At 39.0% G+C, this 14,163-nt stretch overlaps 1 long non-coding RNA gene across 3 annotated transcripts; it reads left to right on the top strand.

The window, feature by feature from the left end:
- The first annotated feature begins 308 nt into the window (after nucleotides 1–308).
- LOC121332858 lies at nucleotides 309–13,495 on the top strand. 3 transcript variants are annotated; one of them, XR_005952209.1, is made up of 5 exons: nucleotides 309–474; nucleotides 8,107–8,190; nucleotides 11,062–11,168; nucleotides 11,780–11,975; nucleotides 13,270–13,495. It is a non-coding gene; the product is annotated as an uncharacterized LOC121332858 (long non-coding RNA). The 3 variants fall into 3 exon arrangements; XR_005952207.1 differs by lacking the exon at nucleotides 309–474 and having other exon boundaries at nucleotides 8,074–8,190; XR_005952208.1 differs by lacking the exon at nucleotides 309–474 and having other exon boundaries at nucleotides 8,074–8,190; nucleotides 11,775–11,975.
- The last annotated feature ends 668 nt before the right edge of the window (nucleotides 13,496–14,163 follow it).

Genomic DNA, 14,163 nt, shown 5'->3' with positions numbered 1-14,163 from the left:
AACACAAAAAATGTGTGTACAGATATGTCTCTGTCACTCCATTGCTTTATTGAACTAAAGTTGTGGCCCTTCAGCTTCTCTCAGCAGTTCTCTAAGCAGAAACATGGGATCCAAGAACAATTCTACCTAAGAAAGGCCTAGAGATGGAGGATTATTGAACTGCAGTGTGTGAGGTGGGGAGTGGCAGAAAGAAGCTCATTTTTGGTACAATTTGTCACTTCTCTTCCTCCATGAGTTAATGCCTTTCTCTGTTCATGCTTCACTGATTCTCTCTCCCACTAGGCTCAGATTCTGCCTCTCAGCAGCCAAGGAGTATAGGGAATAAATCCTGGATACAGACAACGGGCACTTAAGATCAGGCACCTCAGTCTGCAGGATGAACTGAGAAGCTGTATACCCTGGCTGAAGTCTGCCAAGGCTCAGAGGAGCACAGCAGCATGCTAAATCCTCCCTGCATTTCAGCATATCAACCTGGTAAGTGTCCAGCAAGGGTAAGTGTCCAACTGCAGTGCTGCTTTTGTGGTACACTATTACAGTGGCTTTACTATAGAACTCATCTCAAAACCAAACCAGTTTCCCAAGCTAATGCAGAACAAGGCCTTGAAGACAAATAATGATGATTTATATAGTGTATTTCTTTTTACCAGCAAATATGGGAAAAAAGCACATTGATCCCAGATTACAATGTTAGAGATGCATGAAGAACATCTGTCATTATGACAGAGTCATAAATCATCATGCTGAAGCCCTGACATGCCTTTTTTCATTGGCAAAGTAATTTTTAAAAATGGGATATAATTAAGTTGCTTAGAGCCACATATTATCTATTTTAAATCTATAATTTTTCTTATGTGAAAACTGTCAGGTGAAACACACTGGTTTGGTTTTGGTTTTAGATGAAGCCAGTAAAAAACCTGACCACTGTTCATCACAGCAAATCAGGATGCTGCTAGGAACTGTCCCATGTGAAGGAATTCTAAGGAAAATAAACCTGTAATTGAAACCATGCTGTAGGTGCACCAGCAAACCATCCTGACATGAAAGACAGATAAGTAGTAATAGGCCAGTATATCTGCATAGGAAATACTCCAGTGACTTGAATATCAAAAAGGCAATCCTACAAAGAGTGAAATCAAGGGCATATTGTGGAAGCATTGGCCTGCTTGGGCAATCCTGACCTTGATTAGCAGCTCTTCTCCCATGGGAAAGCACATACCAAAGGGTAGGTCTAGCCATAAATACCCATGCTTTGATGTACAGCCCAGAAAACTGGGCTGTGAATTTGTGTGGGATGAATGATAAGAGCTAGAAACATCAGCTCTACTTTTCTTGGTTTTGTAGTTACTTTCTCTCTCTTACTAGCTGGCTGTCTAATTGATCCTAAAACTCATACACAGAAGAAACATGTAAATACTCAAGTGAGTTTTATAAAGACAATCCTGCTTGATGACAAAGTGGTGGTCTGTTATTCTTAATCTCAAAGCATATAAGTGAGATGGGTAACAAAGCACTGGCATAAACATCTAGGGATAAAAGTAGAAAGAATGAGTTGCAAAATGAGTTACAACTTTCCTGGAGCATAAAATGGAAGAGAGATTCTATAAATACCAAGAAGTTAGAAGAAGATAAGGGCAGAAGCACAAATAACAGACACCCAGAGTTGAGGGAAAGGTTTTATTAATTTTGCTGCTTTCTTCACATGCACATAAGCATCAGTGGTAAGTACTTAACAATGCTATTTTTTTTAAACATAATGACATATGCCAGAGTAGGGAAAAAAACAAGTAAAAGAATGTTTGAATAAGTGAGATGTATGCAAGTCTCTAGTGCTGAAATTTACTTAATACCTACTGGGCTCTTGACTTATCTCTGAAAATTCCTGAAGGACTGGATAAGTCACCAGGGCCTACAGCAATTATGTACCCTAAGAAGGAAATACAGTCAGCATCATAGTTAAAATTTTTGGTAATTAGCAGAAATCTGGCATTACAACATACATTTTGCACATTCTTTTAAACCAAACACGCACTTGATTTAAAGCCTTGCTCTTCCTTAATTCTTCCCATCATGGCACCTGGGTTTTAAAAAAAGGAAAAGAAAAATTTAGTGAAAATTTTTTTTCTTAAATTTGGCATTTACGGCAGACTTAGATTTTGACACAATTAAGAAGTTGTTGGCTGTTTGCAGAGTTATAACCATTCCTGCTTTTAAAAATGGGAAAGGAAGAACCTAGGGAATTACAGAGTACTCTGCCTAACGTCACTACTGAAAAAGATAATGAGACAAATTACTGAGAAGTAAATTCATACACACCATGAGAAGGTGATAAGAAGCATCCAACATGAATTTGTCAAACTAATTTAAGTTCCTTCTTGAATAAGGTAACTGGTCCAAAAGATAAGGAAAAGCAGTTCAAATGTCTGTATGTAAGACCCAAGATGAATCTTGACCTGAGTAAGGTTTTTGATATCATCCTGTATGCTCATAAATTAACTGGGGAAAGCTGTTCCATTTGAAATCACTTCTAATTCAGTCCACTGTCAAAAGTAAACCTAATACATGGTGGTTGGTAGCTGCACGTGGGAATGTCTTGCACAGCTCCTAATGGATAGGCTTCTGTTGACATTTCAATGAAGATTTAGATGACAGAATTAGAAATAATTATATACCTATAAACCTGGTAGGTGACAATATGTAAAGATTAGAAGAATATGCTCAAGGACAGAATTAGAATTCAAAAATATCCTGGTAGGTTGTGAAATCCAAAATGAAAAATTTGAACAAAGGCGATCGCAGAGGGCTACATTTGGGAGGATGAAATCAAAAGCATAACCACAAAATGCCACTGCAGATAAAGATCTAGTGATTAATAAGGGCCATGAATGAGCCAACAGAGTGATGCTGTTGAGGAAAAGAGATACATGTAATTCTAGATTTTCTTGAATTGTCTGCTCATGACAGTGTACATAAGATGAGATAATTAGCATGCTCTTCCGGGCACTGGTGAGGTCTCAGCTAAAATACTGTTTTAGTCTGAGGCACCATAATTTCAGAAAGATGTAGATCAGCTGGAGGCAATCCAGAGATCAACAAAGATGAAACTGGAAAATTGGACACATAAAGCATGGTTGCAAATACTAGTTTTGTTATAATAATAATAATAATAATAATAATAATAATAATAATAATAATAATAAAGGTTATATGGTGTTCAACAGTTTTTGGGTACATCAAAGGCTATTACAAAGAGGGTAGTTTTATGGTTTTTGATGCCCACTAATAACACACAGAATGTCAACGAAACCTTTTTCAGCTATACTACAATAAATAAGACAGTAACCCATTCTAACCAGAAGAAAAGATTACTGCTGGAATATATTACCCAAGAAGATTGTAAATACCTGCCATTATTGATTTTAGATACAAATTAGAGAGACTGCCATCTGCACTTATCAAGACAGTTGTGGTCCTTCTTTGAAGCTAGGAGATGGCCCAGGTGCATGTTTTGTAGCAGGTGGCTGAAATCATTGGAACTGTGACAGAGCATACAAATTATTACAAGGTAATCCATAACATATTTTCAATAAGAAATCATTTGAAAATTCCATGTGTGGTTCTAAGCATATTCAATTGCTGTTATGGAATATTGCACAGGTTGCTCTTTAGTACCTTTTTTTAACATTTTTCCTTGATTTTGTGTTGTGGAGTTTTTGGTTTGTTTTTATTTTACCTCCGGAAGGCTTGGTACAGCTTTGATTAAAAATTTTGAGGAATAACAAACTACATAACCCCTTGAGATTCTATCCAAATCTGTACTTCTATGATTCATGTGCAAGCTATTGCATTTTTCTGAGCTGTTGAAGAGCTCTGCAAGCACAAGTTAATTATTAAACTCGTTCTTTTCCCAGGGCAGTAATGACCTAATCATTTATGATAGTGCTCAAATGAGGAATTAAACAAACATATCCAGAATAAACACAGATCAAATAATCTTTGCCAATGGAAAAGGACAAAATCTTGTTGTCATGCCAGTGGGTCTGCAAAAAACCAGCACAGATATAGACATCAGTAAAACTAACAAGTACAGGCTTCTCAGCCTGAGAGAAATTCTGTTTTAGTAGTTCTTTCTATTCAAAGTTTTAGGATGTTTTTCTGTTTTGGAAAATTGGAAGAATGGGAATGAGAAAAAAAAAATGTAAGTGTTTTGAAAAGGTTGGAAAGTTTTAAGGGCTTGAATTATAATTGAGCATTTCAACATTCAAAACCCAAAATGTTGCATGGTCATGGTGCATCACACGTGTATGTATATGTGTGTGTATATATATATATATATATCTTAGCTAGAGGAGCACAGAGGCCTCATATACACAAGAAAATGCCAACCAGAATTACTGTGCAAGTAAAATAGCATTCTGCAATATATTTTTTGTGTTAGCTCAAAATAAATCTCTTTAAAATCATACTCACAAAGGAAAACAGAGCAAAGCCACTTATTTTTCTATTTCATTTTTTTAATATTTAAAACTAAGTTTTTTTCAGAAAATATGCTTTTTGTTAGAAATTCAAACCCATATAAAACTTCTGACAAATTCTAGTCACTACTTAATATAAAAATAACTGGCTCAAAAATGTCTTCTAGAGAAATCTGTGATCATCAGAGTGGACTGTAGTGTTAATGAAAATATGACTGTAAACTGGAAGTGTTTTCAGTCACCATTGTTATTTTAATCTAGCAAAAAATCATCCTCAAAGATACGATCAGGGTTATGACTTCCCAGAAATTTATAAATATTTCATTTCAGTGTTTATAGGTATACTTCAGTGAATATCCACTGGTTCTTTTGTTCTTTTAAAACTGTACTGGACACTCAGACACCAGAATAAGGATTTCATATTGCACAAGAAGTTTCTCTCTTATAAGAAAACCACTGGAGCTCGTGAATTTTGCTGTGCAAATGGATAAATACTGACAGAATACATATGGCTTGCATCAGGTATATCATTAGACACCCCACCTGTGGATCCATGGCAGTAAAAAAACTTGCAGAATTTCAAAGACCCTGGTACAAAAATGTCAGGTGTCAAGGGCAGCCTTAATCCCACAGTACAGGGAGGGACAATTAGACAATGGGCGTTGGGGTAGATGACCTTTAAAGGTCTCTTCCAAACTGAGCTGTTCTGTGATCCTGTGACCCAAGAGGAGAGAACACAGCTGAGCTGAGCTTGCTCAGGGCAGCCCCAGCGAGGTGATTTCATTGCTGGGACCTGTAAATATGAAGGTGAACTCTTTGCTTTGCAGGCCAGGGTGTTGGTACAGCCCCATTGCACATGCCAACAGACTAAAGTGTCTTAAGCAGCTTAAATAGCTTTAAGCAGCTTTGAAGGCTTAGATACTGTAAGCTTATAAAGCAGTTTAAGCTGCTTAAACCACTCTGGGACTTTAACAAGGGCCCCACAATGCTGCTCCTAGCCTGGTGAGTGAAACAAAGCTGGCTGCAGCTCCCCCACCATGGGCTGGAAGGATGGAGCTGCAGGGCTGCCACAGATCCAGCAAGGGATCTGCTGATATTGACATGCTTTGTCAATGATGTTGTAAGAAATAATGCATCATATACTTTCTCCCCTTGGTTAACTCTTTGTTACTTTCTTTTCTCTTAACTACCTCACTTCCTCAGCCACTGCTGTACCTTTTTTTCCTATTTTCACCAATTTAGCTCAGGTTTTTTCAGTATCTCTTTTCTACGTAATTAATTCTTCTTAAGAGATCAGTGGGCTTTTCTTACTGCAGTGATACCTTTTATGAAGAAAACACATCTCAATTCAGCCTATTCAATTCACAGAGCTGGGGGTAACTGTTCATTCGTATCAGGCTGGTTTAACCTACATCTAAAATTTTTTTCTTAGAAGAAGGGCATGAGTTGATAGAAGCATTGTGGAAAAACCCAACCATGTAATCCCAGGAAGTACCAGTGGCAGCCATTAAGTTATCACCTACAAAATCAGGAAACCAGATGGGAGAGCATTGTTCAGAAGAAGGAATACAATGCACTGAATCTGCGTTGCAGTTTCTGGCATTTTGGATGTTTCATAAAGGATGGAGGAGGAGGAAGCCTGGGAAAAGCTGTCCAGAAAAATGGGTAAATTTATGTTCCTACACTGAATCTCTTAGGGCTGAAAGGCCTTTTTTCCCCAGTTTTTACTCCATCTGTCTGAATTTGGGGTATGCTGTGCAAACCACAAGTCATGCTGTTCCTACCAAAGGATGTGACACCCCCTCCCACTTATACAGAAGGCAGCAGCTGAGTGTAGGTTTGGTTTGGTTAATGACAATTCACTTTGAGCTCCCATGCTAATAACCAGGGCAGTGGTGATAATACACTGGAGCACTTGAGTCAGATGTGATATCCTTGCTGCAGAGTTCATAACAAGAGGATCCTCTCAGGCCTGCATCACCCCATTTTTCTTGTGTTTGAATTCCCTTTCCAGTTCCTTTACAAGGAACATTCTCCTGTTCCTTTTCATATCCATTTCCTGGGGCTGTATCCTAATTTCTCAGGTGTCCTCTCTCTTCTCGACTTCACTGGGCCCATATTTTTCACAGGTTTATGGAGTCCCATCAGAGGCACCTTTGTATATATCACACACTTCAATCACAATTTAGCTAAGAAATCTAACTATAAATCTTATCATAGTCAAACAATGTGTTTGAAAGACTTGAGAGTGTAGGCAGGAAGAGGGATAATGGTCAGCCCTACTTACTGATCTATTTTTTGCTGATTATCTACATTATGCATTCCTAAATGACGTTACCTATCACCATAGTGTGTATTGAACACACACCATGCTGAACATGACATATTATATAGCATCATTTAACACTTTCATTACGGCTTGATTTATAACCAAAGGTTATTTTTTCCAGTATCCTAAAAGCATGTTTGTCTCCGTTTTTATTGAACAAAATTATTTGTAGCATGATCTATTTTTTTCAAGTCATTAATGCATTTTAGTCTCTTCTCCCATTTAGCTACCTATCAATAATTACTTCCTTCAAAATGTGTTCAAAACCCCCACATATGATGTCAATAGGATTCACTAGCTTGGTGAGTGAATTATTTTTTTCTTAAATATTGGTTTGATATGCTCCCATCAGGTGACACCACTGGTAGTTAACAGATTTATTTGTAGTGCAGTATTGGAACCATGAGGACATGGTTTCCTTAAGTTCATGATTTGTGTCTACATCATCCTCTTGGTTCTCCCAGCTCCATCTCCAGCTCCAGCCAGTTTTGTAGGAAAAATGGCAGGACTACCTGTGGGTTTTCTGATCAGTAGATCAGTGTTAGCTGCTTGGTGTCAAGACAGTTCTCAGGCTGGAGAAATTGAGCCCCATTCCTTCAGCTTCAACAGTAATTTGAGTCTTGTTCTTCTCTAGGAAGCTGCTCATTTGCAGCAACAATTAATGAGAGGAATTGAGGAGTGTAAAGTTAATTGTGAGCAAGGAAAAGTCATCTTTTTTAGCCCTGAAAGCTATATGAAGTCATCTATTCACAACTCATGCATTTTCTTTGCCATCTATGCTATTACATCTGAGGAAACAAAGGTCCTACTCATGTTGCAAGAGAGTTTGGGTAGTTTCACAATTGAAGGATTTTTTTTAACATTTGTAAACCAGAAAATAGAAACCAGGCATCAGGTCATGTATACAGGCTGTGGTTTGGCAGACATTTACACTTATGTCCAAATTTCAATTGGAACTTCATTTCCCTTGACTTCCAGGAAACATCAGGGTGTGTTAAAATTAACTTGCTTTGAGATGACAGCAGCACTGCATGTTTGCATGGCTTGATAAACAACTGTGAGTGACCAGAAGTATTTTGTTGACTGCATTAAGTCTGGTGAGGTCACACATCTGTGCTGATCCATTCACCAGTGGAGAAGGAAAGTTTTCAGTGCTGCTGCTGAACTAAATCACCAAGTGCTGGCAGGCTGCTGGGGTCATGTTGCTGGGCAGATTATCAGGTATTGGCCAGTCACTGAGGGCGGCTCACACAGCAAAAATGTACAGGACAGCAGACTCACCCTTCCTTCCTTCCTTCCCCAAAGCGAAGATGACTGCCACCTTGATGAGTCTCTAGAATTACAGGTGACCTTGCTACAGGACAGCAAGGAGCTTCTATAAGCCAAATTGTAAGTTTTTCTCATTCTTCCATCTCCTTCAGAATTTTCTCTCAAATCTTGATGCTCCCACCACTGTTTAATTTTTCTAAGTATTGGCTGAAGTAAAACAATAACTTATTTCAACTTCAAAAAATAACTTTCATTTACATTTGTTCCTAGCCTTGTGGGGTTTTTTTGTTTTGTTTTGGTTTTTGGTTTTTTTTGGGGTTTTTTTTTTTGGTGGTTTTTTTTTGGGTTTTTTTTTTGTTTGTTTGTTTGTTTGTTTGTTTGTGGGTTTTTTTGCTTCTTTCCAGCTTTGGTGGCTAGCTTCAGGTAATAAATGACACAGAATATTGCCTGAATCTATTACATTTCTGTGAACACCAAATTCCTAGATTGCAAGACCAGCCCAATTCTTTGCTCTGCTGGAAGTCATCTTAAGAGGTAAATAGAGTTTAAGATTTTAGGAAGAAAGCCACAGTTCCCACTCTACCAATATTAATTTCATGCATTCCCACTTCCATTCTTCATTCTGCAATTGGGCTGTGCTTCCATCTCCACCCACATCCTGCCTTGACACATATCCTCGTGTGGATGACAGGGGCAGTGACAGGTAAGCCAGCCAGCATGCAGGCTGAGTCACTCCAGGAAGGCAGACTGTCATCTGGCAATTAGGATGGAGAAGAAGGAAGTGTGCCAACCAAACAGGTGATCTGAGCAATGCATGGCACCACACATGCCAAAACAGAGGTTGCACAATGTTGGCTATGACAGAGAACTGTGGAGAAGAACACAAGAATGCATTTCCAAAATGGCCTTCATAGTAGGAATTAAGAAATACCAAAACTCAGCCTATTTGTTTTCATGGATCACTTTCATAACAAAGATGAATATAGCAATCAAGAAATAGCGCAATGGTGTTGTATAACCTCCTCAGCATTTATATGGATGTCTTTTCCTCTGCATGGAGGCTCAAAAGCAGGATCACAAGCACAATTTATGAGTATGGAGCAATTATGCTATTTGTTGGATTATACACACAATAAATGGCTGTGAGTAATGTGCTATTAGCCTAAGCATTAATACCCTCACCACCTCTGATGCAGGTAACCACTGGATTTCTGCGGGTCAGGCAGATGGCAATCACACGGGGAAGTGCCAGACTCCATTGCTCCTTGCAATAGGGCGATCCTCAGTTTTGCTGAGTTGTTATATTCTATTTCTATATTTTTTTCAGAGTTTTAGAGTTATTTCAGTTGTTAATTTTTCCATGAGTCCACAAGTGACTGCTGCCAACTCAACAATTTCACTTCTGTTCTTGTTTCAGCTATTTTTTTATATATCTTTCTTGGTTTAAGTGCTTCTATTGTCACTTATAGGTTAGCAACCTTTTTTTAGTCAAGCAGCCTTGGAGTCACATAGCCTACCTAGGCCTTGTGTTAAAATAGTTTGAGTGTGAAAGATCTACCAATATGGTGGGAGACAGACTGATCTGTACTTGTTGTTTGATGTATTTTAAGCACCTTGCTGGCTTAAACATGTGGGTCTTGCCAGATGGCAAAAAGACTCAGAAATAGATACTGACACAAACACCCTCCAGGGTCAGATGTTCTATATAACTCATGGTATCAGTGACGGTCTTTGTAATGCCAAGCAGAAAAGTCTGGAAAGGATGGGCAGAACAAACCAGTTAAGCCCAAAAAGCAGTTGACCAGTTAAGCGTCATAAAGAAAACAAAAACTCAGAAATAAAAATTCTATAGTGCTGTGCGGTGATTGAAGGGACATGGACTATGCTATGCAAGCAAAGCCAGCTTATTACACTAATCACCAGTATTTATAGTTCTCTAATGTCCGTGCAAAATGTTCCACTAGGGCCCCTTTGCCTCTCTTCCCTTAGCAACCCAATCTTTTCAGTGATCAAGTCCTTGTTACATTCTTTTGCGCCAGCAATGTCCTTGTTACACCTTCTCTTGTCAGAGGGGTCAGAGTGACCAGACATGATGTCTTCACTTTTGTCCTTGCCTTGAGTTTATCTCTCCCATGGCTTCCACTGTACCAGGACCAGGAGGTCTGTGGTGCTACCCAGCTCAGCTCCTGTGGCTGTCTGATCTTCCACATTGCTGAGACAATGAAAAGTGTGCAATCACAGGAAGGAACGTGAGAGTAAACAAATCAGTGACAAGTAATGTCCTTTGTGAAGATGCAAAGGAAAGATGAACAGAGATGTATCAAATACCTAAAACTTGAAATTGAAACTCCTGCCCTGGTAGGAAACTGCAGATCTTGTTTACCAAGTTACAAAAATCTTGTTTGGGTAGTTTAAGCAGGAAGTGGGCTGATCAAATGCAAAGATAGGGAAATGTGTACAACAGATACAATATGGATTAGCAAAGCATTTTAAAGAAGTCACCAGCAGAAAGCTTGCCCTATTTTGACATGAGATTCTGTAACATGAGATGATGTGAATCTCTTTAAAAAGAGATTGCCGTTGGTGCGGTGATGACATCAAATAAGCAAGTTGCAGTCCAGTAAGTAGCAGCAAAAATGCATTGAAAGACATTTTCTTTGTAAAAGAGATGCTAAGAGACCATTATGTCACTGCAGAAGCAAAATTTAAAAAGTTGTTGAAAACAAACTAGGAAAAAATGCCAGATTTTTAGAAGAGAAAACATGGAGTTGTTAAAATATTAAAATGTGAGACTGGAAAAGTGTCTCTCTGCCCTATGCTATAGGGGAGGTCATTTGCAGTGGAATACTGTGCAAGACGATACAAAATTGGAGGAGAGCAGCCTCTGGACTCAGGCCCAGAAAAACAGATATTCATGCATAGGAGCGTCCTGAAAGAACACATGCAATGGCATGCTTCGCTCATCACCACATTCATTGATTGTTTTTTCAGGTTGCTTGACATGGGCCTCAGGAATGCCTTGTGGAACTTCAGCACTCAGCTCTTACTCTGTCATCACAGCCTTGCAGAGAGGGCTGGATGGCCATCTGGGAGTCCATGTAAGAGGCTGGTTCACTTTGAACACTGGTGTGAAACAAGGCTACACTTGCTTTCTGGGGCTGCTTGGCATTATCATACATAGCTACTGTGTAGGCAACATGAGCAGCAGCATTCTGTGGATATGTGCAGATTGCACATATCTTGGAAGCATAAAATGTGCTAGTAGCACTGCGTTACTGAGCCATAGAGTTGAAAAAACCTGTGAAAATACATAACCTAGCAAAAGAAGTAAGCCAGACAGGATTCAAAATCAGTTATCAAAGCAAACATCCTGAAACCTTAATAGCAAGCATCAAAGTCATGCTAGAAAACACAAATTCTGGGAAAGCAGAGCTTGCCAGTCCTGTCCATATCCCACTTCTGACTAATTAGGAAAGAACTGACAGTAAAAATAGGAGAATCTTCCACCACTTATTTCAGCATATGGAAATTCAAGCTATTCAGTTCCAGATTAAAAAAAAAAAAATTATAATTATTATTTACATGTAATTACAATGCTAAAATAGATCTTGGAAAACAGAGACACCAAAGATGCTGGGAAAACTAGATGCCTTAAGAAAAAGAAAGTGCCTATGAAAAAGTCTGAATGTTGGTCTCTGTCTCAGCACAGAGTTGAACTGCCCACCACCACCTCTCCTTCCACCACAGTCAGCAGGGAGCATAGGATATAATTGTTGTGCATCCTCTGAATGGCAGCCCCCAAGAATTCCCCCAGAGATGATCCAGTGTGTGTGAAGAAGACTCACCTGACAGGAATGATGGTAATCAATCCCAACTGTATGTGCTAGAAACAAGAAGGAATGATGGTAAGAAATGGAAGATGCTACCTTCCACAGCAAGATTAACATAGGGGCTGCAAAGGGGATCCAATATATTCTCTATAAGTGCTTTGTTTGCTCTGCAAAGCAAAACTTGCATTAGCTAGCTTGCCACTGGAGGTAATAGTTGTGAACCTTACCAAAGGGGAGAAAAATAATGCTCTTGCTCCAGAGATGCAAAGGATAGCTGCTGTATAGGAAAAAGCACTGTACCAAATACTTCAAGAAGCTGAAGTAAAACAATAGCTTATTTAAACTAAACTTATTTAAACAGGGAAACCCTCTTGCCAAGGCATCACTGTGTAATTGCTGCAGCCATGGTGGACTGGGGCGAAAGTCCACGTCAAAAAGATTTGGCAGGTGTGGGACTCAGGTCGTCATTCCAGTGGAAATTACTTGATCCCTGATTAAAGGGGCTTTGCCTTTCATGTATCTTCAAAGGTATCTAGAGCCTACTGGTGTCATTAGCAATGATGGTTTATTTTCATTACCTAGACTGAATATAAGATCTTTAATCAAACTATGTTGTATTAGAGACAGTTCTGCTGTTTAACCATAAATATTTGTTGTGCAATCTGGTGTTGATGTACAAGGTTAGTAGTAACTATAAAATAAGTAGTCCTTTTTTTATTTGCATTATCTGCCAAGTTGTTTTTGCATATTGAGTTTGAACTTAGATCCGAGTGTGCTTTTTGAGGTGATTTCTTGTAGAAATAAGGGGGCACATTGAATACATTCAGGATACATTGTTTCTGCTGTAATTCCCAGGCATTTATTTAGCCAAGTTTTGACACAAAAGCACTAAATCTATGCTTCTTTAGAAAAGTAAATCTCTACAGTCTGTTCCCAGCTTTCTTCTACATTTCTTATAATATCAAGCCCACACACAGCCCAGATTCCTCAATGGTAGCTGGTGAAATTTTTCCACCTTCTTGAGCTTTATATATTCCTATGTCCTGAGCAGCAGCCTGTGTCTGTGTTTTGAGTGCAGACTGCTTTTATTTTAGATACCTGCCTCCATAAAGGAGCATAAGTGTTTCTTACATGTCTTTATAAGGAGAATTTTTTCATTACTTTCACAGAGGTTTAACCTCATTTCCAAAATGAGGTTGTTCTTGTTCTCCAAGTTAAATAACTAAATACAGATATATATGTGAGTGTGTGTGTGTATAAAATGTTGGGAGTTTGTCCATCAAGATCCATATGTATTTATATGTATATAGTGGTTGAAGTAAAGAACTTTATTCAGAAGGGAGTCTTAAATGTGCGCCTTCTTTTCAAGCATCTACTGAAGAGAGGTTTCATGGATGTTTACACACTTTTCTGAATAGAGGTTCATCAAAGAAAAGGCTTCTTTTCTGGAATAAAAACCTTGACTGATTATCACTGCCTCGATCAGCTGCTGCTTGCAAGGCTGACAGCAGCAAGGGGATATAAACCATAGCTCACACTGGCCTCACCAGTAATAGAAGGACACATTGCATGTGCTCGTACAACATGTCTCTCAGGTGAGACCGTGTGCTTCAGTAATCTGCCTTTATGCAGTGGGAGCACCAAGATTAAGGTCATGGGTCCAAGAACACAGCTGTGATGAAGCAAATCTACATTGTGACATCCAAATTTGTTATATAATTAGGGCATTCAATAATAGACTGAAAGACATACTTAGACTGTGTTAGAATATTCTCTGATGTAAATGAGGTTGAGTTAATTCCCTAACAGGTCAGGCAGTGACAAGAGGTGGAGATGAGCTCCCAGCACTAACTGGGGACAAAATCAAGCAAGTGACATTCTTACCTGCCCTGCCCTGCCTCACCTCCTCCTGTGCCCTGGTCCTATGGCCATGAAAGCCAGTTCCAGACTGAGAGCCCCTGCCACAGAGAGTAAAGTCCACCTTTTGTTGTAATCTGCTAATAAATGATTTCTCCTTTGGGTTCTAGCTGCAGGTCTGCCCTTGTGCAGGGTATCGGCTGGGTACAGCAGCCACAAGCAGTGGGAACAGCTAAGACTCTTCAACAATTTTAGTCGTTTTCTTGGATTAATACTGGATTAATTTTGTCTCTGAAAACAATAAGTTTTGATAGGAGTCCTTGTTTCTCTAGGCTGATCTGGCTGGTTCAGGCATAGTTTACATAAACTGGAACATTGAGGCTTGTTTCAAAGAGAGAGGGAATGC

Source organism: Onychostruthus taczanowskii, unplaced genomic scaffold (assembly GCF_017590055.1).
Source record: "Onychostruthus taczanowskii isolate IOZ18803 unplaced genomic scaffold, ASM1759005v1 scaffold15, whole genome shotgun sequence".
NCBI lineage: Eukaryota > Metazoa > Chordata > Aves > Passeriformes > Passeridae > Onychostruthus > Onychostruthus taczanowskii.
This window is presented reverse-complemented; position numbering and strand designations above follow the sequence as displayed.